Below are 25,636 nucleotides of genomic sequence, written 5' to 3'. Positions count from 1 at the left end.
CAAAGGATGAATGCCCCCCCCCCCCCCCTCACACACACACACACAAACACACACACACACACACACACACACACATACACACACACACACACACACACACACACACACACACACACACACACACACACACACACACACACACACACACACACACACACACACACACACACACACACACACACACACACAGTGCCCCCAATAAATTCCTGGCCACAGACAGAGTGTCTGGACTCTCTGTCTCCGTTGTCTTTTCTGAACAGGTGAGCCCCATCTGTTTTTTTGTTGTTATTTTATTTTCTCCCTTTTGTTTACTTAAAAAAACCCTCATCTATTTAAGCTCCTGGTCAGCTGTTGCCAAGTTCAAATTCTTCTTCTATAAAATAAGACCTATGGGAACACTCTCTAACATCTCCTGTAACACATCACAGAGAGAGCACTGCATTGTCATACAATATGTTTAAAAGCAGACAATGAAGTCCAGCAGTGGGTTCCTTATGAACTTCCCTGTTTCGGGATCTGCCCAGTAGCACCTGATTCTGGCACAGATCTGGCTCAGCTTTGGCACAGATCTGGTAGATCCACACCAGACCAGGACCAGATCCACACCAGACCGGGACCAGATCCGTTCCAGTGCGCTTCTCTCTGCCTACGGTCTAAACATGGCCTCCTAAATAAGTAATATCGGGCACAAACCAAAGATATCTTTAGTTTAGTAGATAGCTTGGTTTGATTATTTATTGGTATATTTATTTACCCTGAAACATTTCAAATTGCAGATGTATTGAGCAGCACAAGTGTGTTCCTTTGGCAGAGAGCGGGGGGTTAAAAATAGAGGTGGCATGCATTATGTATCGTTTGCTGTCAGAGGAGTTTAACCACTCACTTTTCCCTCTTGTACTCTGAGCCTTATCGCCATGGAGTGAAATAACCTTTAGAAAAGATCACTCTACTCCACCCCTACCGCCCTCCTGCTGTGGGGCAGCTTGCTTATTTGTGAGCAGAAAAAAAAATACATCACTCTCCCATCATGTCGCAAGAGTCTTCCCAGATAGATGCTGAGTCTGGCTCACATCTGGCCTAAGTCCGGCTCACATCTGGCCTGACTCCACTGCTATCTGGGTTTAGCCACTCAGTCACAAGAGTGCCATCCCTTTCTAGGGCTACAATGGGCATTACAGCACTATGTGCTGGATGTAGGCTATGTGTATTGCACTGTTATCTGAAATGGTTTGCTCTTTCCCTGGCCCTTGGCTGGACTCCAGGGATCATTTGTGTGTTATATGCTGGCTTTACTGCAAATATAGAGGCATTCAGAGGATGGACAAGCACATATCAGTGCATATGAGCTCTGTAGACATTTTTTGCAGTCGCATATGTCACGTGTATGTATAAATAGGAATAGATTTATGTAATTCACACTTTGACATATATTCTGTTTATTGTTGGTATTTGCATAAGCATTGTCAGTGCAGGTTTTTGTTACTCATTAGTAATTACTAGGGGTGTAACGAATGACCAATGGAAAACCAAAACCGTTTTTAACGCTAAAGATGCGCCTACATCAGTAACAAATCGCTTGACTGAAGCTCTACTACTTATTTTGCTTAAGTATAAACTAAGCTGCTGATGAAAACTTACTTTACAAGTCATGTTACTTTCAATATAATAATGACCGCCTCTAATGCGCTTATAAATCTGCACAGCTTCTCGTCTCTGTAAATATAGAAAATGTCTCCCTCTAACTGACTGCCTGAGTGAGGCACCTGGGCATTGGAGACAGACTTCTATTGGAATAGTAATTGGACTTCTGTTGGAAAAGTAATAAACACAATGACATGTAATTCTGAAATGATAGACTACACTTCTTTTCCCGTGCCATAAAGTAACAAATACACTTGGGATTCCCTGGTCTTTTATGAAGTATATCTATTTGAAAGTTAAGCAATGACACTTTTATATAATTCGCTCATTTTAGTTTAGAATAGAAAATGACTGTCTTTATTAAGCAAATGTTAAGAACTGTATCGGATTGCATCGTATCATATCATTGAATCACACCGAATCGTTCTTTATTAAAATGTGCCGTATTTGAATCGTATCGTAGCCCATGTATGTAGATACGTATCTGATGGTCTAATAAGGGAAAAAATGCACACCCCTAGTACTTACTTCAATTCTCTAGCTCACAGAATAAAACACATGACAATGCATGTGTAATTCTTCACACTTAATTTCTCCTCTTGCCACAGTTCTTGGGTAATGACTCCATGTAAGGTGGTGAGAGATTAATTTCTGTGTGGTAAGGTGTAAAATAAGGCAGCTTTGATCTTATGTAGTTGGCTTCTCATTCAAGGTGTCCATGCTAATGAATTGACAATTGTTTTACTTTTTTTTTTTTAAAGCTACATCCTTGAGACTATGTCTGCAATAGTGTAAATATAATAATTATTGAGGTGATGTAGATATATTTTGGTGCATGACAATACATGTCATGTGCTCCATGTGTTTGTACTGTGCACACTGGAGCCAATTTTTAACTTTTCACTTTTGATTAAAGCAAGTACTGTGTGGGTTTTCAGTCATTATCAGTCATCTAGTCATTTCATATAGGCTCCTCATTATTTCCTCCATGTTAATTATATTGAGATTTTGTAAACAGAAATAATGGGAACCGTTCTGATGGTGAGGGAAAAAAAGTTTGTGTTGGTTATGTGTTTAATTGAAATGACTCTGCACTGATTCTATTACCTTTGTTTACACAGGTAGAATGTGCAATTCAATCGGACCATTGTTCATTAGCATAAGATAAATTAAAAAGTTAATTTGAAGTTAAATGTGAAAGTATGTAAATTGGCCAGTCATTTAATCATGTAAAAAACGTATGCATTTTAACACAAGGTAATCTAATGAGCAGTGTTGTGGTCGACATTTCAGGTTCAGCTACAATGGTGTCCTACAGCTAATATAAAAAAGTGACAAATAGTTTCAGAGTTGTGTCGACATCCATTCTCTTCAGTGTCCGAGAATGGCAAATAAAACTGTCAGTAAATGGGGTTGGTAATAGGGATATTCTCACTCATAAATATTCATTCACATTCATCTTCTCAGTTAATATGGCTAAAAATATGTGCTAGGGTGAGAACATTCATATGTCTAAGTCAAGAGAATATTGTATGAAGCATTTTCTATGCATAGTAATGCTTAGTAAGGAAATGTAGAGCGCTCGATATATGCAAGATAATTTAATCTCTCTAAAATCAGTGCGTTAGGGAACTGATGCTTAATAATCCTTTCATTATGACAGCATTGCTAATTGGAAACAATCATTGCAGGGGATGATTGGCCCAGTTGCACCTTTTCTGGGGTGAGATTTCTTTGGCTGTTCATCACCAGGGAATAAAATACCATATGCTAAAATCCCCCAGTAAGGGTAATCTGCAGAAGGGATTTTTTTTCGTGTTGTAAAGCCTTTTTTTATTTTCCCCCATTTTGCAAAAAAGGAAAGAATGTGATAAAAGACTATCTGAAACACTGCATTAAGCCATTACCAGAGTCTAACATACAAATTATTATTATTATTGTCCTTTCTTGTTTTTCGGCACCAAACCAGGTGCCGGATCCATTCCAGAATCAGGTGCACCCTGGGAATTTGAGCCCTTTTATGGTTTTCCATTAGATAGGTTTTAGATCCTTATGTGGTATATAGATATTTCTATCTTGACATATCCTGTTGAAATGGAATGAAAGGTATTGATGTTGCCACTATATAGAGCCTTAGTTTTTTGGAGGGGTCGGTGCGTCAGCAAAAGAGGTCCAGTATCTGTGCCTCTCCATTTATTTTTAGGAGACAGCAGCACATTACCAGGGCTCCTGTGGAGGACTCAGTGCGCAAGAATTAAATATTAACCGGCTTTAAATACCCACGCTGGATGCGGTCATTGGGCCAAAGAGATGAGTGGAAATTCTGCCGACTTCAGGGAACAAACACATCTTTGCCTGAGACTATTTGCTTTGAGAAGTCATCTCCATTATCAAAGATCAGATCACTTCACTACAGCGTGATGTTAGTTTGAATGGGCTTTTTTTTTTAAAGCCGCCCATGCAGGATCCCCACTCGCACTCGGCGTGTGTTTCCAGACTTTATTTGAGGTGGACAAATCAACGTAACGCGGAGGTCCATTGAAACATGACGCGGGAGTTATTATCTGGACTAGGTTCTCTGAACTGTGGGGTCTTATTGGGATTTCACATCTGCGGAGCAGAAATGTTCCTTTCAGGATCAAGTGTTTTGCAGTTGTTGTGTAATATGTGGATGAACATGGGCCTTGTTGAATAAGTAATAGAAGCACTCAATACGCCTGCACAAAAAGGGCCCTAAAGTACGGAACTCTCGTTTCACCACAGGGCCAGCTGCCTTATTAACCCTTCAAACACCTACACCATTTTTAATAGAGTGCAATTTGAAATTATAATTTGTAGATTTTGGATGTTTCTTTACTCTGAAATGTATATTTTGCTAAATTATCTTCTTCAATTACATGTTTACTTTGTGTAGGCCATTTACAGTATGTGATGCCAGACACACATATCTGAGAGAGAACCACTAGGTAGGCCTGTGAAGTGGTTGAAAAGAATATTAGATTTGACAGAAAGGCAGAGCAGGGTCTACAGAGGCCTGCTGTGAGAGGTTCGTGTCTGAACATTAGAAGCAGTGTCAGCCCTGATTAGGCATACCTCAGCACACTGAAGTCAGTGGAACATGGACTTGCAATAGCTTATGTCTCTAATTAATTTGGCCATGCTATGTGTCACAGAATATTTTGTATTTTACTTAGCTAATTAATAATTGGGTATTTGAAATACTTCTCTAATAGCTATGGGTTATGAAAGCTGCCTGTGCATAAAACGGTGATGAATCGCTTGTGGCGCGAGTCGACTAAAACTTTCTCTATGGTCCGTGGAAACTTGTAGGAAGAGGCTTCCTCAAGAATCCCTATGAAGACTCCTCATTCAAACAGGCTCAAATTATGTTTATAGTTTCTAAATGTGCGGCAGACGTGCAAGCAAACGGAGTCAATTCGGTACGAATTAGAGCCGTGAAAGCGATCCCCTGAGCTTTACGGCAAAATGGATCCCTAGAGTCTGGCTTTCAGAGCTGCAGGCCTGAAATGGCTCCGCTCAGATGGATCATCCTCCTGAAGTCTTGATGAAAGGGGGCACGTCAGTTTGCATCTGCATCTCTGTCTCCAGTCCCTCCACCCACCTACTGCGCTGTGCTTCAGACAGCAGATATACTACATACATGTGCAGAGAGATGTGTGTGTGTGTGTGTGGGTTTTTTTTTTTTGAAGATGACTATGAGGTTATGTAACACGGCACTATTTAAAACTGAGCCCATTAGTTCCCTGAGCAGTGGGATATTCCTTTCTTAATTAATCAGATTTCATCCATCTCCTTTCTGGTCCCCTAATACCAAATGTCGTTTTTCCATGGAAAGGCTGTGGCACAATGGCGGGGGTTAGTGGCTTTTGTTGAAGGGTTTTCTCCTCATTTACAAGCCAACGACTGCTTAAAAAGAAAACCTTTGTGTGCTCTGTAGGATACGTGCTCATCTCCTCTTGTGAAGAATCTGTAATGTGCTCTAATACAGTGTTGCTATCATGGCACATTTTGTAGAGCAAGTGTGAGAGAACATGAGAGTAGAAAGTGTGAGAAGGACTGAGAGAGGGAAACATGCCGTTATGGGCATCCTGTGGCCCTTTTTGTTGCCAACTAACCGCATGGCACGTTTTCACCAGCATAGTGTTGGAAGCAGCACCCTGATTTGTTGCTCAGAGAACGTGCTTTTGTGAATTTTATGAACATCTCCAGCACTCCTTCCTTTTTCAAAACGTTTTCCTCCCTTGTGAATTGTATATCTGCACCAATTCTGCAGAAACCCAAAGCAAATTTACAGACGCCAGAAGAAACATCTGCAGACCGCAGGGATTTGCTTCTTTTGATTTGTACCTCAGCAGGAACCCTGTTCACCGCTGACCCATTGAGTGTAATCAGAGACACGGGTGAGGTGAGGGGGGGGGGGGGGGGGGTTCTCCCGGCTCACTTGTCGGTAATGAGCAGGGAGAAGAATAGCACGTTGAAGTCCCCTCAACAACAACAACACCGTCCTTTCATGACATGACCCTGGCAAAGGCTTTACTCTCATTCACACAGGAAGGCTCTTTGGAGTTTCCTCTCCCAGTTGGGCTCGTTTACATTTGATTGGCCATTATAGCGGAAGGGATCCACATCAGAATGTTGGCCGGGTGCAGATGATCCAATAATGAGTGTGCAAGGGATAGAAAAAATGGTGTAGATCTAGGAATTGTTTTTGTTTGCTTATTTCTCATCGGCATCTGGTTTAGTCACTGTTTGTCCATGGTTTGCTCTCAGCTTGTGTTTGTGGATTAGAACGAAAGCATTAAAGGTGTCTACATGTGGAGGTAAGAGATAAGAAGTGTGCCAATGTTTGGATGTTGGAGTGTCACGCAAAAGCGGAGAGAGAGAAAAGTTTTGATGTCGTTTGATGAATATAAAATAAAACCCTGTCACCGCTAAACCTTTCTCCGCAGAGGGTGCACTAGCTCATTGTTTACTGAATCCATCTCTTGGCTCTGGGGTTATTACAAGGCTATTATCATCACAGTTTCGTAAACATACGGTGGTAAATTACACATGCAAAACAACAGTAACGCTTTTACATTTTTTTATCCAGCAGTAGGGGGAAGATAAAAGCATGCAATATTTTATCATGCCACAGTGGGGATGTTATTGAGGCAGTTCAAAAAGGCATTATGTACAAGAAAATACAGCCGTTATGTTTCTGTTGTTCAGTACTGTAATGATCATGTAAACACAAATCGTTAGCCCGTCTATGGTAGCAAATGTGCACCTGTGATAGAAAAACAAGCAACTCGTTCCAGAGAACTGAATGCAATGCCATGTTTAATATGTGCACACATGAAAGGGAACATTGATCTCCGATAGTGTCCACTGTGTCCTCTGACTGTGAGGGATGGCTGGTGTGTGGAAATCATGTTCTCCTGCTGCTCGTCGATGTGGACAACCTCTAGGTTGGGCCGAAGCCTGCCATCTGAAGAGCAGAGAACCCCGAGAGCATATCTCCCAATTGGCTTTCGCGTGTGAGGGAGGTCAAAGGGCGGATCACCATGATGGGGGTAATCAAGTTGATTAATGACACAGGGCTCGGCCAACCAGTGATTGTCACATATTCTGCGTTGGTTCAGTCATCCAGGGCCTTTCCAATTCAAAGCCATGTGTTGCGGCTCGTGAAGCCAGATTGAGTTCTTCGGCTTGGATTCACTCCATCTGTTTGAGTATCACCTTACTCCAGGCTTTTGGACAAGGTGTGAGGTCCTGCAAACAATGGCACTGAGGTCTTGTTTAATGGGTGGCATGGAAAGTCAAGTCTATATTTTTTCCCATAATGTTGTACCTCTCAATCTCACTGAAAGGCTCAATTGATTTCTCCTCCCCACCCCTCGTTTTTTATTACATCTTCCAATTACCAGGCCAGAAATAACAGAATAACCTGGAGATGAGAGGAATATGCGCAGTATGTGAAGAATGTGAAGTCCTATTTCAAATAATTGAACACTTCAAAAAAATTGCAAAGCTTAGTCACCTGGTGATTTTTTTTTTTCGATATTTGTCAAAATTGTAGCTGAAACCTGATAGGCATGTTCACATTTACCTTCGACTGTAGCAATGGTTCATCAAAATCAACTTGTTCACTCTTACTTCTGCACAAATAGTATCTACGACCCCATCTCTGTATGGCAAATATTTTTGGGCACTAGATCTATCTGAAAGCACCTCATTGTGTGTGTGTGTGTGTGTGTGCGCGAGCGTACATGTAGGCGTGTTTCTTTCTTGCTCATCAGAAGCCCTAGGTTTCCTGAATCCCTCCACAAAACCATCAGATGAAAGAAAAGAGCTTTTCCCAAGCCCAGCAGAGATTTTAGCTGAAATGCTGCACAGCTCAGCACGCCCTTGGACACAGGCAGTTATCTGACATTTTGCAACAGAGGGATAATTGCTTGAAATGCGCAATAATCTCCAAACAGTGTTTTTAAAGTCTCTGAGCAGAAGGTCAGAAGGATGCAAGTTAATCGAGACGGGGGGGAGAGGGAAGCAGAGGGAGGGATGGAGCTGCAGGAGGGAGAAGGGAGTTTTTGTGCTGTGTTAAAACGGTGGGTTGTTGATATTGCAACTCTATTAAGATGAGGGCGAATGTCCTCATTAGCATATTGGTTAACTGCACACTGGGTTCTTGTTCTTTGTGCATGTTCTTTGTCCTGTCGTATATTTCTTTTCTTTTTTTTCTCTCCTTTGGGAGATTTGCTGACTGTATTGTGTTCTTTTGTGTAGAAAAAAAAAAATTCAAGGGCGTGTAAATGGAAGGGGGAATTTTTTTCTCTGCTGAATTTCACATTAAGATGTCTGCATGAAGACTGCATCTGATTGTTTTGCTCAGTGGGTTCGCTGTACAGAGCAGTGACTGCTGCATCTTCACTGGGTCCCATCGGAAAGCCTTATATGTGTTTTAGTCCAACTCTGACTCCCTAATATCCAAGGGGATGAAAGAGTGATATTACGCATGTAAGCTCTTGTACTTCACGTGCCGCAGCTCAAACAAACAAACAAACAAAAAGAGGCAACACATTGGGTCACCAGAGATTTGGGTATAAATGCTTTTCTGTGTTAAATTATGTATTGCTTTCCATTTATTTTGAAACCTAGATTAGCATGGGCTACATGCACTTGTAGAGACTTGTTTATCTCTGGCTTTGATGGAGTATGAATTATTTAGGTTTTCTTTTTTGCCTCTTGGTTTTATTCCTACCCCACCTCACTTCTATTGATAATCATTGTGAGACATGCAGCCCTATCCAAACTTCACACTCTCTGAAGGGTTTATTTGCTTCGTGTAAGCCTGTACAAATACGACCTCTACCAGTGAACTCAGAGCCGACTTCAAATCTGAGTAAGACATTGGGATTTGTTGGCAAATGCCTCATTTTTATATCATAGGCAAAATTCTTTCTTTGTTGACCACTCTAGTTGTTGCACACACACAAGTCCCCCAGAAAACCTTGGAGTGCAGTGAACGGAATAGTGTTTTTTTCTCAGACAGCACAGGCTCTTGAGTTATAAGAAAACTGCTTGGTGTCATCTGTCATTGTGTTCTTCAGCATCATGTTGAGCATGGCTTGGGCTTATTCCGGTTGGTGTTCATTTTGGCATACACTGGCAACCCCCTCCTACACACATGCATAACAAATGTCCCTCCCACATGCATACACACACACACATACACAAACATATCTCTGCTCTCCTACACATACTGGAAAAACATCTCCCATTACACACTCATACACACTTCCCATCACACACACACACACACACACACACACACACACACACACACACACACACACACACACACACACACACACACACACACACACACACACACACACACACACACACACACACACACACACACACACACACACCACACTCCACACACACACACACACACACACACACACACACACACACAAAACACACACACACACACACACACACACACACACACGTGCACACATTTACACTCATCCTCAGCCCCCTGCCTGAACATGCTGCTGTGTACGGCATGCTTCAGGCTGTGCCAGACCCTTGTCCTCCTGTGGCTTAGAGTGAGTGGATCTGTGCCCTGGGCCCTGGTGGTCATAGTCTGCAGGCCCAGCCCTGACTCCAGCGCTTCGGATGCCACGGATGGAGCAGCCGTCCCACGGGGCTCTCCGGTTACCGGCTCAGCATCCTGCCGTATTAGCAGGCCCACGGTGCAATAACAGCCCACCATCTGGAACTGCAACCAGCAGCCAGCCCTGAGCACGGCCCAGCCACGCTCAACTCAATTGAGTGCTGTTTGTACAACTGGAGTTCTTTTTTTTCCCCCTCTCTCTCTCTCTCTGACTTTCTTCAATTGCCTTTTACTTATTTCTCTTGACTACCAGCTTCGGTTTCAGCACACTCCTCCATTTCCTCCACATGTTTCCACCTGAGAGCTGGAGGCCCTCATGTTCAATCTCGGGTTGTCCTCTACTGCAGCAGACACGTCGGCCCCGTTCGCTTGTATTTAACCAGGGCCTTAAGTGCTCGGGTGTAGGAAGTGCTGAATCCAGGCTTTGTTCCTGGCGTGAGGCCATGGAGCTTTGCAGGGGTGAAAGCAGGTTGGGGTGTGGGTGAAGAGAGAGGGAGAGAGAGAGGTTCATGCTCTCACCCTGACCTAACTTTGGAGGAAGACAATGGGTCTCCTCTTCCTCCCCCCTCTCTTCCCTCGCTTTGGCCCCTACTAGAGAACCTAACCTTGGCTTGCCCCGGGGCACATGGCCTATTGCAGCGCAGTTCCACAGTTTTTCTCCTCAAATGAGGCTGAGCTCGTCTAGTTTTGTCTGCCGCTCGCCACGAGCGTGTGCTGTTGTCTGTGAAGTGTCGTGAGGTCTAGCAACAGATGTCCGCGGCTGAGACGCTTGGGGAAAACTAGACTTTGGGTTGAGGCCAAACTGATCCAGTGCAGTCCCACAATGCCCCTCTCCTCAAAATGTGTCCGTCTTTTTTGATCTGCCATACTTGCCATATGTGTGTGTGTGTGTGTGTGTGCATGTGCGTGAGTGCGTGTGTGTGGTCAGTGAAGTCATTAGTAATGGTTAAAAAAAAAAGTTTGAGCCAGTGTTTTTGTCACCCCTCTACCTTAACTGCATCACGACTCATTACATCACTAATGGATTCGCTTTTCGGTTCCGGGGGTTTGATCGAAACGTTAGCATGCCATTTGAACTCCCTCTTTCCCCTTTCCACATAAAATGTGTCTAAAGAGCATCAAGAGCCTGAAGGGCCTTCAAGGGTAGTGGTGGAGGAGCTAATTAATGCAAAGTACAGCGTTGGGATTCATGCTCATAACTATTCTTTCATGCAGTCGAAGTAATCAGTGGGCCTTCACAGATGTGGAGAGCCCTGGACCCCACCAGAGACCCCATATACAGCACTCCCTGGCCTAATAAATCAGCATACTCAACAGCAAATTATGCTGTGTGAATGTATGAATGTAGGGGAAATGAACCTCCCTCACCTAGCCATTGGATCAGGGGCGTATGGAGTGAGCTCATTACAGGATGATTACTGTGTCTGCAGTGCAGACTCTGCACACACATGTAGAATACTTACAAATCTGATGTGATATTTATGTCATAGCTGTGGACAGCATTTCCATGGGACACACTGGTATTTGCATCAAAGTATTTTCAGTGCTGTAATGTGTACGTATCAGCAAACGTCTGATATTTGGTTGAATATTTGGTGCTCAGGCTGCAATGCCCAATCTAAACAAATCCGTGCCGTGCTGCATGCCAGGGATGATACAGAGGCTTACAGTTTTGAATTGGTGTAGCGGGTGTTGAGGATTCCTGAGATCTGCTCGTGCCTACCCTGGCCAAAGAGTTGTCAGTCACTCACGCAGTCAGACCATCCAAGTAACAGAATTGAGGACACCATTTGCTTCTTTTTTTTCCCCAAAGGCTTGGCTTATCTAAGGCTCGTTGGCTCTGAGCTAAGCAGGGGTTTGGGGTTAATAGGCCGTCCAGGGCATTGGGTGCCACGCTGTCAGCTTATCACCGTGACCGTGGTAAGCAGCAGAGATGCTGGCGCGATACAGGTATCGGCAGCCGCAACCGCAGGTCTGCCATTCTGAACCCCTGGCTGCTTAACGCCTCGATGCCTCCACACTATCAGTGATGACCATCGGCCCAAGAGTGCACATTTCAACACCACTGAGGCAGGATGCTGAAATTAAGGAGAGGCAGAAAGAAAAGGGGGAAAGAAAGAAAGAAAGAAAGAAAGAAAGAAAGAAAGAAGGAAAGCAGCAAATCACGAAAGGATTGATTTCCCTCCCTGGCCCTGCCGTGATGGTTCTCCCCGAGCGCTGTCACATTGAGATGATGTGTGTTTACCCCAAGCACTGAGTGCTACTTGCGCAAGAACACCTTCCAAAGCTAGGGTGCGTGTGTGTCTGTGTGTGGTGGTGGCAGCAGCAAGTTCAGAACAGAAAAATAAATATGGTGAACACGGCCCAGCGCAAATTATCGCACAGTTTAAATTAAGATCTGACTGTAATTAGAAAGCATGGCATGGCGACTGCCAGATGAGAGAGTGCTTTTTTCCCTGGATCTGGCTCTGCAGATTGTCAGCGTTATTCCCGGGAGTCCCGGCGTCACTTCGCTTTCAATCATTTTGCCAGTTCATTAACCCCCAGCAAAAATATATATAGAAAAAAAATCACACAAACAACAAAATGGCCGACTCAGCACATCCTGCAGCTCTCCACCCCAGCCAACTCTTTCCATCCATCCTGGGCCCCCTCCCTCCCTGTTTTTACCATATGAGACCAACATGAATTTCAGCCCGGGAGAGCAGTTTACCCCTCCATCCATTTGGTTAATAGATCCATTAGGCGAGTATAGAGAGGGGGTAGAGAGAGAGAGAGAGAGAAAGTGTGTTTGTGTGTGTGTGTGTGTGTGTGTGTGTGTGTGTGTGTGTGTGTGTGTGTGTGTGTGTGTGTGTGTGTGATCGAGAGAGCTATGTGTGGAGAGCTGGTGGAGCTGAGTGTGACGAGTTAATTTGGGGTAATTTATGACTCTATGTGTGTACGTGTATGAGTGTGTGCTTATATGAGAGTGTATGTGTGGGGTGGAAGTCTTCCTTTGCCGGCTAGTCTCTCTGGGATGTTCAATCCTCTCCTGCCTCCCGTCCTCGCTTTCAGCACGCCACACCTCCCCTGGAGCAGCCTTGGGCCAGCGGCGACTCTGGAGCGTCACGCATGCTTCCACTGATGCAAGCATGGTGTAAGCACAATTACATCACACACACACATGTAACACACACAAACACACACACACACACGGTGCTCAAGCAGTAGGAAAAACAACAGAGAGGAGAGACTGAGGAAGACACAATATGCTGTAAGGTTCTTCTGTAAGGTTCTGCCAGCTCTTCTGAATCAGTAAACAGAGCCGGGGCAGTGGGAGAGAGCTTTGTGTTTTGGGAGGGTTTGGTAGTGAAGGCACACCTGTAGAGAGAGAGAGAGACAGAAAGAAAGAGAGAGGGGAGGGAGAGGGGAACGAGCGAGAGACGAGTAATCAAATTTCCCCCCACAATGATCCGGGCACTCGCCGCCTCTCATCTGGCTTTTATTTATGGAGAGATCCCTTTTCTGTCCCGCGCCCTATCCCCTGATTAGATCCAGGATGCTGATTGTGGCCTGGAGCTACGGTGATCAATCCTAATTTACTGCGGGAATCAGATTAATATAGAAAAGATGCAGTGCGCTGACCTGACAGCTCCAGAGAACGTCGACCCCCCCCTCAAACCACCCCACCACCACCCCTTCCGTCACGCACGTACGTTCCTCTCTGACCAGAAAAGCTGGAGGAAACAGGCTTCACTCAATGCTTTTGTTTTCTTTCTTCTTTTTTTAAACATCGTTTTTTTTTTTTTGACCTTGCCAAACAGTGGTCCCCGTGTCCTGAGCAAATCGAGCTGACATTGATGACTGGTTCTGGATTAACTGAGAGGAGAGGAGAGCTGGCACAGACGGGTTTAGCTTCTTTTTTTTTTTTTAAGACTAAACACAAAGCTTTCAGTCTGGTTTTCTGCAGGGGAAAACACAGATAACACTCTGTGCACAGGGACATGCCGATCTTCTGATCATTTCAATGTGCTTCATGTCATAAACCGTTTAGGACGGATCAAGGGACTGCTGAGGAACATTGATAAAATGTACCCTCATTGTTTCATATGCATAGCAATTTTATTTAAGCATATAGTTACCCATATGGCTCACAGTCCATCGTCTGCTAGCAATGTTTTATATAATTCAGTGGTCCTCTTGCCATGTGTTCCTTAACTGTGAAAATCCCCTTTCCTGATATTTCAATAGGCATCATTTGCTGATTTGCTGATTTGCTTCATGCAGTGTTATGGTAGGGAGGTAACTGTGGGAAGTCAGTGTGCGTGTGCTGGCAGGCCAGGCACAGCACAGCACAGCACACAGTGAGATGACTCAGCCATCAGGATCATTAGCGGCCGACTCAGCCATCAGGATCATTAGCGTCCTCGCTAACGCTAGCGCACTTATGCTAGCTCGTTCCCCTATTTCCTTTGGCGCTCTGCTGCGTGTGCGCTCTCCTGCTGTCCCCCAAAGCTCTCATATCGAGCCGCCCGCAGATTGATGGCCCCTTAAAACCTCCATTATGGCCGCCGCCGAGCACAGTGTTCGTTAAGGGCTGAGCAAATATTCACCGTTGTGGAGATTTTGCTCAAGATTAAAGTCTCTTGGCCAGGATGTTGGCAAAGATCCGCATATACAGTGGAATTGTAGTCATCCTTGAGGTGATCCTTGTGTCCCTCTATTTTTTTCTTTTACATGCTGTTTACTCTATTTCCGTCTGAAAGGACCTGCCAACCTGGTGGAGCAGTGACGATAATCGTTATAGTGCTGTTATTTTTACAGCTCTCTCCCCGGCTGTGTGTGGAGGTTAAAAATGTATAGGCTGTGCTGAATCTGAGGAGCTTTAAACTGGCTACCGTAGACAAGCCTGGCAAAGCCATTAAAGCTTCAGTGAGATGAGGTATGGAAGCAGAATGACACACACACACACACACACACACACACACACACACACACACACACACACACACACACACACACACACACACACACACACACACACACACACACACGTGTGATGCAACACACACATTCTCTCCTCAGGCCCCTGTCAGCTCTCTTCGTTTTTTGCCTAGTCCTTAAGGGGAGATATACCCCCCTCCAAACCCCCACTCTCTCCACCCCCTGCCTTTTCGCTCAAGATGTTTCACATTTAATACCACAGAGACTTTTCATATATGTACCCAGTGGCCTCTTCACTGAAGCTGCCAATCTGACTCTCAGTGCAACTCTGCAACCTCCCAACCCAACCCGTCACACACACACACACACACACACACACACACACACACACACACACACACACACACACACACACACACTTTCACCATCCTAAACCTGCACTTCCAGCTCCAATCTATGAGGAGGGGCAGGTTGTGAGATGAGGACCGAATAACGAGTATGCGGCAAGGCTAACTCAGATTGATGAGCTGTTGGTTATGAGGGGCAGTGAGAGGATAAAACTGGCATTGCAGACAGGCTGTAGATGAGCACTGAGAGAATGCGAAAGAGAGAGAGGAAGGGAGGGAGGGAGGGAGGGAGGGAGGAAGGGAGAGTGTGGAGCAGCGGAGCTGGCACCAGGTCTGGATGGTTTCCACAGCTACCTTCACGGATGTCATAATTGTACTCACAGGTGTTGTCTATAAACAGGGCTGTGGTGAATAATAGTTTTCAGACAATACAGCCAAGAGCAAATCAACAACAAATCATTGGTGGGTGTTTCTGCAACACGCCGGGAGAGATTTGGGTGTGTGTTTGTTTGAATGTTTTGATCAGAGGCGACGTGGAGGCGGGGGAAGAGGGGGCTCCATCTCTCGTCTCCCTGCTGTTTGGCTGGCTCAAAATGTGGAGTAAAACTGTTGTCCGTGAGGGATGAAAGAATGCGAAGGAGAAACCTGGCATCCCAGTGTTCTTCGCAGCCGTTCTGTTTTTAGAATCCCCAACAAGGAGATAAGATCTCCTCTGCAGTAGCTACTGTGTGGTGGAGGACAACTGGAGTTCCACTGTTCAGTGTGTTGCAGTCTGTGTTACTCATGCTCCTCTCCCTGGTGATCGGCTGGCCAGTGGACGCTACCCTTGAGACATGAAGATGCAAGTGCCTCTCCCGCACCCACCCACCCACCCTCCTCCTCCTCCTCCTCCTCCTCCTCCTCCTCTACCCACTGTGGAGGAGTTGTAATTGGCTTGTTGAGATTGCAGCATTCAAGAGTCCTTCACCTTCCTTTCCTTCTCTTTTTATCCCTTCCATCTCTTTCTCTGTCCTCCTCCTCCTCCTCCTCTTGTTCTACCCATCTCTATCTGCCTTTGTGTTGTGTTGTCTCCCTCACTCCCATTCTCTTCCTCCCTCCCTCTGCCTGTCTCGCAAGGAGGGCTAGCAATAGCATAATAGCAAAACAAGGCTTTTGACTAAACCGTGTCAGTTTTCTCTCTCTCCCTCTCTCTCTCTCTCTCTCTCTCTCTCTCTCTCATGCATACTCTCTGTCTGTCTGTCTGTCTGTCTGTCTAGAATTGAGCTATCCTTCTGTCAGTCTGTCTTGTCTGGCTCTGCCCCCCTCTGAGCTTTGGTGTTAGTGGGAGTGCCAGGCAGGGCTGGCCAGAGTCTGGGCTGAGATTGGAGCCCAGATCAGAGATTTGATGTTTGATCCACGCCTCAAATCGGATTGAAGGCTGCCATTGAGGATGAGCGTGCACGTGGCTTCCATTCCTAGGCAACGGTGTCACTCAAGATGTCAGTGCGGGATTTGAACATCTATTTGGCCTGTTTATTTATTTAGACTCTCCGAGGCAGGACAGTGTGTGTTCTATTTTTTGACGCAGACTACTGGTGGTGGAGGAAAAGGCAAACAAGGCACACACGCTCAATTTGGCTGACAGGCAGGGAGACGGACACACACACACACGCACACACACAAAAACCCCCACAGTACACGGAAGCTTTTGATGTACTTTTAAAACATCTGTTTGAATTGCTCTCTCACATCCTAGGCTTTTCAGAAACAGCAAAGCAGTTGATGGAATTTTGACAGCTCTTGGATCCGACCATCAGAGAAATAATGAGAAAGAATGACTCAGCAGAACTGCTGAAGAGAAACAGATAATTATATAGTCGGTCAAGAAAGAAAATCATGCAGCTGTAGTATTTGAATGCTGTAAAAACACATTTATTTCCATGGGTGGTTAGCAAGTAATGCATAGAATGGAAATCTGCATTGCCTATTTGCTGCAATATGTTTCATTGGCTGGAGAAATGGAAATTCATTTATTCTGATATTGTAGACCATCACAGCAACTGGGTGGGCTTGATGTGCTGTGAATTATAGCCACTTTAGCATTTCTTCATGGCGAGAAAACGGCACTTGCCTGGTCTATCTAGCCAGAGGCTAGTTAGTTTTTCCGTGGCCAATATTCTGAGGGCCATACAGTTCATGGTAGAAATATTCTTTAGGTGGTAAATACCAGTCCTCTTTTTTTGAGAGGGATGGCACTGGGATATGGGAGAGAGAGAGAGAGAGAGAGAGAGAGAGAGAGCGAGAGAGATGCGTGGCATTTCTCATCTGTGTGTAGTTTGTATACATGTTTGTGTGTGTGCTTGTATCAGCATGATGCACATCTTCTTTCAGACGAAGAATGAATTGATTTCTGTCAAAGTCCCACTGAAGTCGCCTGTGTCCCTGCTCTACCTTGGCCCAGCCTTCACACCGGCACGACAGCAATGAAAGACTGGAGAAACCCTCTTTCATGATCCCGTACTGCAGGAGACAGCCGGAGCCGGAGCAACACGGGCGTGGCGCCTCCGTGCTCACAGGGCCCTCATTTCACTGATGGCCAACATGGCTGGCAACACTCTACCGCGCATGAACTAAAGCTAATTTAAGAACGTGGCAAAATCACTTTGTTCATTTAATTCTAAGCACAAACATGGTTTGGACAGCACAATGCTGTGGTGTGTCCACACACAGAAGTGCGAGTTCCATGTACAAAGAAGTTCCTTCAAAGCAACACCTTTTTCTCTGAAATTTCATGGCAGGCAGACTTCCCGCATAAGAACCTGTGTTTCCTGTGATGTAAACCGATCTGCTCGCGACCGGAAATGAGTTCTTTGCTTTATAGTAGAATAATTATGGATCTCCGCTTGAATGTTAATAAGGGGTGGTCGAATCGTTGTGGTTTCCCTTGCAGTGAAGCAGTGTGAGGGCCCCGCTACTGGGCTTGAGGCTAGCTGTTTGCACTGAAAGCAGTAGATCAGGAGGCGAGTGCAGAGGGAGTTAGCCGCCCCTCTTAACTTGTGCTAATCTCATTGAGGGCTGTGGCACCGGGGGCAGGGGAGGCCCCCGTTAAGTCAACATCTCGGGAGCTGGTGACTGTCGAGCTCGGACTGGAGCGGCCACAGCACGCCTCAAGCACTGGTGAGGGTGGTGGGATTATGGCGAGTTTATTATTGCTTAGCTGGTATTAGGGTTGGTTTCATTCCAGCGAGGGTCATTGGAAGGCAGAGCCAGCACAACTGACGCTGTAATGAGCTGTAATGGAGGGCTCTAATGAGGATTGAGTATAACCAAACCCCCCCCACCTGTCCTCACGCCTCCTGCGGGATTTTCTCGCAGCATAAGACAGTTGCCATGGGTGAGTGGGCCAAAGCCTGCTGTCTTTTCTCTACTGGTCCTGCTCTACGTTGTCTGTTGCGTCAGTCGTTTTACTGCCTTTATTTGTGGCTGGTAGCAGTCTTAAGGATTTAGGATTGTGGGGGCTGGGACCGTTGAAGCGCTATTTGAATATATTCTAATGATGCTCCTACTTCCCACTCCTCTGTCTTCCAGTCTCACTCTACCTCTCTGTCTCTCTCTCTCTCTCTCTCTCTCTCTCTTCCTCTGGCTCCAGTGACACCTCCTCCCACCTGTCTTGAAGCGGTAAGCCCCTCTCGTGAAAGGGCAAATTTATGGCACCTTTTTGCTGCTGTGTTGTTAATGGATAAGCAGACATTTTCGCCGGTCGCTCGTACGCGGTGTTGTTAACGTTCCGCCGGTCCACACTCAAGGTCAGGGGTGTACATCATGTGCAGCCAACCCCCCTGTTATTTACTGAGCCGCATGGAAAACATTACTCCCTCTCTGCTCACGCTCTCTCTCTCTCGTTCTCATGCTGTGCCCTACCACTCTCTCTCTCTCTCTCTCTCTCTCTCTCTCTCTCTCTCTCTCTCCTCTCTCTCATTTTCACTGACTCTAGGTCTTCCTCACTCGTTCCCTCTCCTCCTCGCTCTCCCTCCCTCGCTCTCTGTCTCTCATGCTGCTCTGCTCGGCTCTGCTCTTGCTTGCTGTGTCTCTCCTCTTCGTCAGGCTCTAAACCTTGAATGGCTAGCCGCGATTACTAGCAGGGGGTTTGCAGCAGCAGCCGTGGTCTCGGGCTACTTTTGTTTATGTTCGGGCTTTTCACAGATTCTGTTTTATGTGCTGGCGGGGGCACCTCTTTGATTCCTGAAGGGAAGGAGGCCAGTCGCGAACGAACTCACTAGTAAACCGCCCCGCCCCACCCAATCCTACTATCACACACACACACACACACACACACACACACACACACACACACACACACACACACCCGTCTCAGGTCCCCTGAAATGAGTGGAAGTGGAATGGTAAGCTATTCAGCCATCCCACCACACACACACACACACACACACAGACACACGTATGTACTGGCACCACCAGCACCACTGCACTCCTGCTAAGTTACTCGCTTTCTTTCCACCACCCCCCTCCAACTCCCACTCCCACTCCCAAATTCTCTCCTATTGAAAACACACCTTTTCTGTTGACCCAAGGGGGTTTTGCGGTAGTGAGTAGCGCTATGAATGGAACCACCAAAAGAGAGTAAGTGGTGCCTGCTGGCAGCTTAGAGGCTTTACTCAAAGAGCTGTTTGGAAACCATTCCCGTCCTTCCCCCCCATCCCTCCTCTCTTCTCCTCCCCATCCCTCCCCCACTCCCTCTCTCACTGTGGCCCTGGGAGATTGCACAGGCCAGTGCTGGCAAACGGGGGGCTGTTAACTGCAGCTGGAAGTGACAATGACATTATCCTAATGACGGTGCCACCTCTGATCAGCTCCCTCGGGGGCTCGCCTCAGAATCTGACACCAGCGTGGTGGAAGGGCCACCTTTTTTCACACGAACAAAAGGCTCTTGACGTACCGGGGCTGTTGATGTGCCGTGAGGAACTGGCATGGAACGCGGGGGGTCGGCTTGGTTAGTAGTGTGTGCATATGCAGGTTCGCTGTGAAGATCTCCTCCACCAAATTTTTTTTGTTATTTTTGGTGGAGAGAAGGCTGTTATGTAATCTTTCTAAAAAAGGGTAGTGCCAAAGGGATTACAGGCTAAAAATGAAAAGCAACTTTTATCGCCTCTTGGCTTTCGGAATGATGTGGTCTCTCAGGAAATCAATTACCAACGAATATGAAAGAAATCTGCATGGTGTACAGATGTTTTCTGCTTTCAAGGCGTGTGCCCTGGGCTGGATTTGTGTCGCTTGATGCTTCTATTTTTAACTTTTTAAATAAACCCTTGGCAAATCTAATTCGGCCTCTGTTCTTAGTGATGAAATGGGCCCTAAATGAAGAACGTCCAGCTTGCAAAGTCTTTGAGAGGGAGAGAGAAAGAGCGAGAGAGAGAGAGAGAGAGAGAGAGAGCAAGCGACAGCGAGTGAGAGAGAGCTAGAGAGAGAGAAAGAGAGAGAGAGAGAGAGAGAGAGAAAGAGAATGCAAGACTAGAATAAATAAGAATGCATACGCAGAGACACAAACTCGCAAAGCAGTACACATACAGTATATGTGAACAAACCCCATGTGGTTATTGACCTTCAAGGGGATGTCACGCAATGTATATCTGTTTTTTATTTTATTTTAAGCTTCTTTGGTTTCCATTCGCTGCATTGCATGTTTTCATTTCATTTTTCCTGAGGTGGAGTTTCCTGATCGATTTGACCCCAAAGCCCTCAGCTCTAGTGCAGATGATTCAGACTCCAGGATTGAAGGTCCACTTGTTTTAGCTTTTAGCTCAACGCATTGTTTAATGATGCGGCAGGATTACTCACTTTATAAAAATTATAACAACCCAAATGGTGAGCTGCTGCAAAAGTCATTGGCAGAGAGCCTGCTCTGACCTTGCACTCCATCGTAGAGAAGTAAATGAAATTTCACCCTGCTGATCCTCTTAGTACTGTCTAATGTCCCTGGCCCCCACCATAAATCACAGACGGTGTTAAAAGCTTGTGTGTAATCATAGTAATTTACAAAAATATGTTCTTATGTTTCCATATGATTGAAAAGTGCATTTCCATTAATATCTGGAAGCCTGACATGGATCAAAATAGACACGTGGTAAAGGGGCCTCATGAATGTGATACGCCATCAGCGCTCCAAGGCAAGGACCGTGTCATGGCCCAATAGCAGGAAAGAATTACTCTCGGGGCCTAATTTAATGACAGCCTCCATTTGCAAAGATACTACCATCCATAAATCTCCCCAATCAGCCCCCCCCCCCCCCCCCCCCCCTCCCACCCAAAGGCTGCAGGCTCCCCCCACAGGGGCATCATCCTCTCTGTGTGAGCTTCCGTCTCTCTTCCCAGTCAGCCTTAATAAATGACCACATCTCTTAGTGGAAGGGGCTGGCGCGTATGCGGGAGCTGCCCTGTTTTTGTTGTTGGGTTGCTATTTATTTATTTATTTATTAATGTATTCATTTCCCCCCTCAGTAGAGATATTGACAGCAGTTTGATACCATTTACCCATGCCTCTGTCAATTCCAACCTCGGCAACCGCTACGGCATGTATGTATGTTTTTTTTTCTTTTCTTTTCTTTCTGTGAGCACAGGAGGGGAGATGCAGGGCCAAACAAGAAATCTATAATCGCGTTCTACAGTCATAATGATGACAGAAGCATCTCCGCCCTCCCCCTACTCAAGTGTGCTGAGCAGATCTAACCTAATCTTACACATGTGAGCGAGCGTTTGGCTGTGCGTCAGAGATGCGATCGTGTTCTGTATGGAAACCCGACCCCATCGGTGGTATTTCTTATGAATTAGGAAACTGAAAGTGAGCAGCGGATCATTTTTATAGTTATGTCTGGGCTTTAAGCCCCCTCCTCTCTCGCGAGTGGGAGTGGAGCAGCTGTCTTTGAAACAATAGCGCAAGATGGCTATCTTAAGTCTTTGAGTTTCAGAATAGTGGTAGTCATTCATTATCTGCCTCCGTAAAGACTTTTTGTAATTAAGTCTTGGATCTGTGTGTGTGTGTGTGTTTGTGTGTGTGTGTGTGTGTGTGTGTGTGTTTGTGTGGCTGTGATTGTGTTTTATCTACCTTCATTTGCCCACCTCTCACCATTTTTTTCTGGTTAGTATTTAGTCTTACTGTCAGGCTCTACTGTGCTCGAAATTCAAAGTTGATACACAAGTGGATATATATATATGTCAGTCTATATATATATAGCGTACAATTCAACCATCATATTTTTAAGTGTGTAATATATATATATATACACTAATTCTGCCAAATAAGAGAAATATACCTAACCTACCTATATGTATTTGGCATGTGTATGTGTTGCTTTTCTCTTTGCTGAAGGGTTGGACTGCCTTTTCCCATGGCCCTTAAGGTACGAACCCTGGCTGCACCAGCCAAATTACAATGGAGAGGAAGCAATATGCAAAGGAGACATGGCTGCCCCTTGGAGTAGAGCTCCTTGGAACCTTTGAAACAATGGAGCTCTACAGAACACCCTCAAACTTCAGAAGGAGGGGGTGGGGGGGGGCTGTCTTTGGTTCCATTTCAATTTGCATGGCCTAGAGAGGTGGTTGGAGACTGGGAGAAAAGCAGAAGAATTAGCAGTCCAAAAAGGAAAATTGCTCCAAAATGCACAAGCAGCTGCCTTAAGTACACTTTGGACATTTTTTGTAACGAAGACAAAAGCTGTTTTTGTCAGCAGCGGAGGTCCTGGTATAGAGGTCTCCAAAAGTCATTAATCACTGGCATCTTTTCAGCTGTCAGGCCATACAAAAGGTGACCCCAGCTCCACAAAGCCGCCTCCAATAAAGACCTTTTATTATGAAGGGGGTTAGAGTTAGGGTAGGGGTTGGGAGCGGGGGGTAGATATAGTTTACTGTGGATTACGGATCTATCCCACACAATTATAATACAGTGGACTTAAAAGGCTTATCCTCTGACAGAAAAGCCTAGTCTGAACTGAACTGACATATTGTCCTGAATACTAAGTTCCTTACTAAATTCTATTTCCCTGTGCATTGCAGTGTCAGTTCAGTTTATAAATCTTTGTTCTTGAAAAAATGGGCTTGTCATTCATGTCACATTTTAGTTTTATTGAGAAGAAATTAAGTCATAAACATCTTGTAGCCATTTTTCTATCAGTTGCTTAAGTGTACAGGTCTCGCAAAGTTTCTAAGTCCCAATAACCTTTTGGGCAGGCATTCTTCAGATTTAAATTTCCCTAAATTAAATAGTCTAGCTCAAATAAAAAGGACTATTTTTAATGTTGGAACTGGAAAGATAGATATATTCGAGAAAGCAATAAAAACATTTACATTTACATAATCATCATAAATCATCATTATGCATCTTATTAAGTTTGCTCATCCTCTTCTGTTCTTGTCAGGGCTGCCGCCGGCCATTTTTGTTCCAGTATTTTAAGAATGAACACATTCAAATTTAAACAACAACCGCGTTATCCTGCAGTTTTTTTCTTTTTCTCTTCTGCTCCTGACTCTGGTTGCCTTTTCACCATGTATTTCGTAAACTGCCTATAACCTTCATATCATCACCATGAGGACTTGTCCGGCGCAATCAAAACAAACCATAGGGAGAGAGGGGTCACCACAATCCTTCATGTTATTATTTCGGTAAAATAGTATATAGCCTATATTGGTTTAACGGTGTGGTAGACAACTCCTATATTCGGTGTTTTTTCCTCCAAATAGCAAGTCAAAACAGCAGAAAAGGCAAGTAAAGGAGGGAATTATTTTTTCTGATCGGCCGTTGGACGGGGTGTTGTTACATTTGATTATTGAACTTGATTATCCCGAGATGTCGGGCTAGCGATTTTTGCGAGCCCTGGCATAAGTCTGTTCTTATCCCCTGCTCCTTAATCCATAGCCATGGTTCAAAATTGATTTTCATATAACGGACCGTTGTGCTACATATGAGTCAAATGAAAAAAGAAATGCACAGTGCATGAGAGGGAATCAATTCGAGATAATTTACCCTGAGTTGTGTGACACACTTGATTTAGAACAAAGACCCTGCTATGTCGAACTGGAGCAAATTAAATGAATCAGGCTGGGGAAATCTCTACCTTTAGTGAGCCTTAGAGAAAACAATGACCTATCCTCTAATCAACTTCATAAATCCACATTGACATGCTTTAAGCCCCCCCCCAATAGCTCCAGAACCTTTGTGATAACTTGCCAAGGCATGGCCCAGCTCCTATAAATTGTTATCTAGACCATATAACCATACTAAGCGAAAAAGCTGTGCTGTCGTTGCAGTCACTGTTGCCATTAGAGACAGGCCATTTTGTTTTCCTAGCCAGTAAATATCACCTGCAAAATCAGATTAGCATATGCTGTGGTGTAATTAAAGTCTCTGCATATCGGCCCTCATTTTTTTACCCACTGCCGTCTTGGCTGGCCAATTTGTTGAATTCAGCAAATTGCTTAGCAAGTTAAGCAGGTTAATTAGCCTTTGAAATGGGCTCAATAGCGCCGGAGCATAGTTGTTTTATTCCCCAAATGTTTGTTAGTGCAGACGTAAATTATTTTCCAATAGGTTTTAATTAATTGTTCTCTTCCCCTTTCGCGTTTTTATTGAACATTATCTATCATAGGTTTATGAGTAAGTCTGACTTTAACCACCCCTGCTGGCTCAATATTCTCTGCAGTTTGTGGGGCTGTCCGCTTTGGCGCCTGCAGTGATTCATGTGTTATAAACAGTGCAATCTGTGGAAGGACACCTGCCACTTTTAAAGCTGCTTGGATGGCAGCATTTTGTCTGTGGCACATAAAAGAGAATATTTGTGGGGGACTCGGATCGTAAACTTTATGAGAGTAAGATTTGTTGAGCAGTATTTTATAAAAATTAATCCTGCTGGTTCTCCTATCGCTAACTGCTGTCTTTGCAGCAACTGCTGTGTAGGTGCTGCATCGCTGCACGGATCCCTAGGCATGCCTTGTGCGCTTTGGAAAAGCATCAAAGCCTTATCAAAAAAAGAGGATCATACAACTGTCCCTGGTGTCTTAATAAAACAGTATTACGGTCACTGAGAATTCATGTCCAGAAGGGAAATGTAATCATTTTGGTGTCTGTTAGCTGAAGAATGTTCTAAGCGTCTGATTAACATTCTTACAGAAGAAGCATATTTCCAATGCAATATGCCTAAAAGCAGCATATTCCCAACTCAAAATAAATTAAATTATAGATGGAGAGGTGTGGTCTGAGTGAAATGTCCTCAAGAAATAAATGAGAAACGCTTACTTTTTCCTACAACCCATTCATTGTGACGCTCTGAAAATGGAGATCTTTCAGGTCCACGTGAAAGGGGGTAGAGGAAGGAACTTCCCTGTAGTCTATGCTTTTTCAGGTATAGCCAATTGAGATGGCTGTAATTAAATGCATGCCCAAAGTACGTTCTCGGCTGTCACTGAAATATATGAATGTAGTGCTTTCCAGGGGATCATTTTACAGAGAAGATTGTGAGCCAAAATAAATGGCAATTTCTCACTCAAACTGTTC

General features: G+C 44.9%; 1 protein-coding gene across 10 annotated transcripts in view; it reads left to right on the top strand.

Annotated features, from left to right (window-relative positions):
• The window catches only part of tenm4 (teneurin transmembrane protein 4), a 174,837-nt gene that overhangs the window by 11,523 nt on the left and 137,678 nt on the right, over positions 1-25,636 (top strand). The gene's annotated exons all lie outside the window — the stretch shown is intronic.

The sequence above is a fragment of the Clupea harengus genome, chromosome 9 (genome assembly GCF_900700415.2).
Source record: "Clupea harengus chromosome 9, Ch_v2.0.2, whole genome shotgun sequence".
Taxonomy (NCBI): Eukaryota; Metazoa; Chordata; class Actinopteri; order Clupeiformes; family Clupeidae; genus Clupea; species Clupea harengus.
Note: the sequence above shows the minus strand (reverse complement) of the source record. Positions and strands in the feature narration are given on the sequence as shown.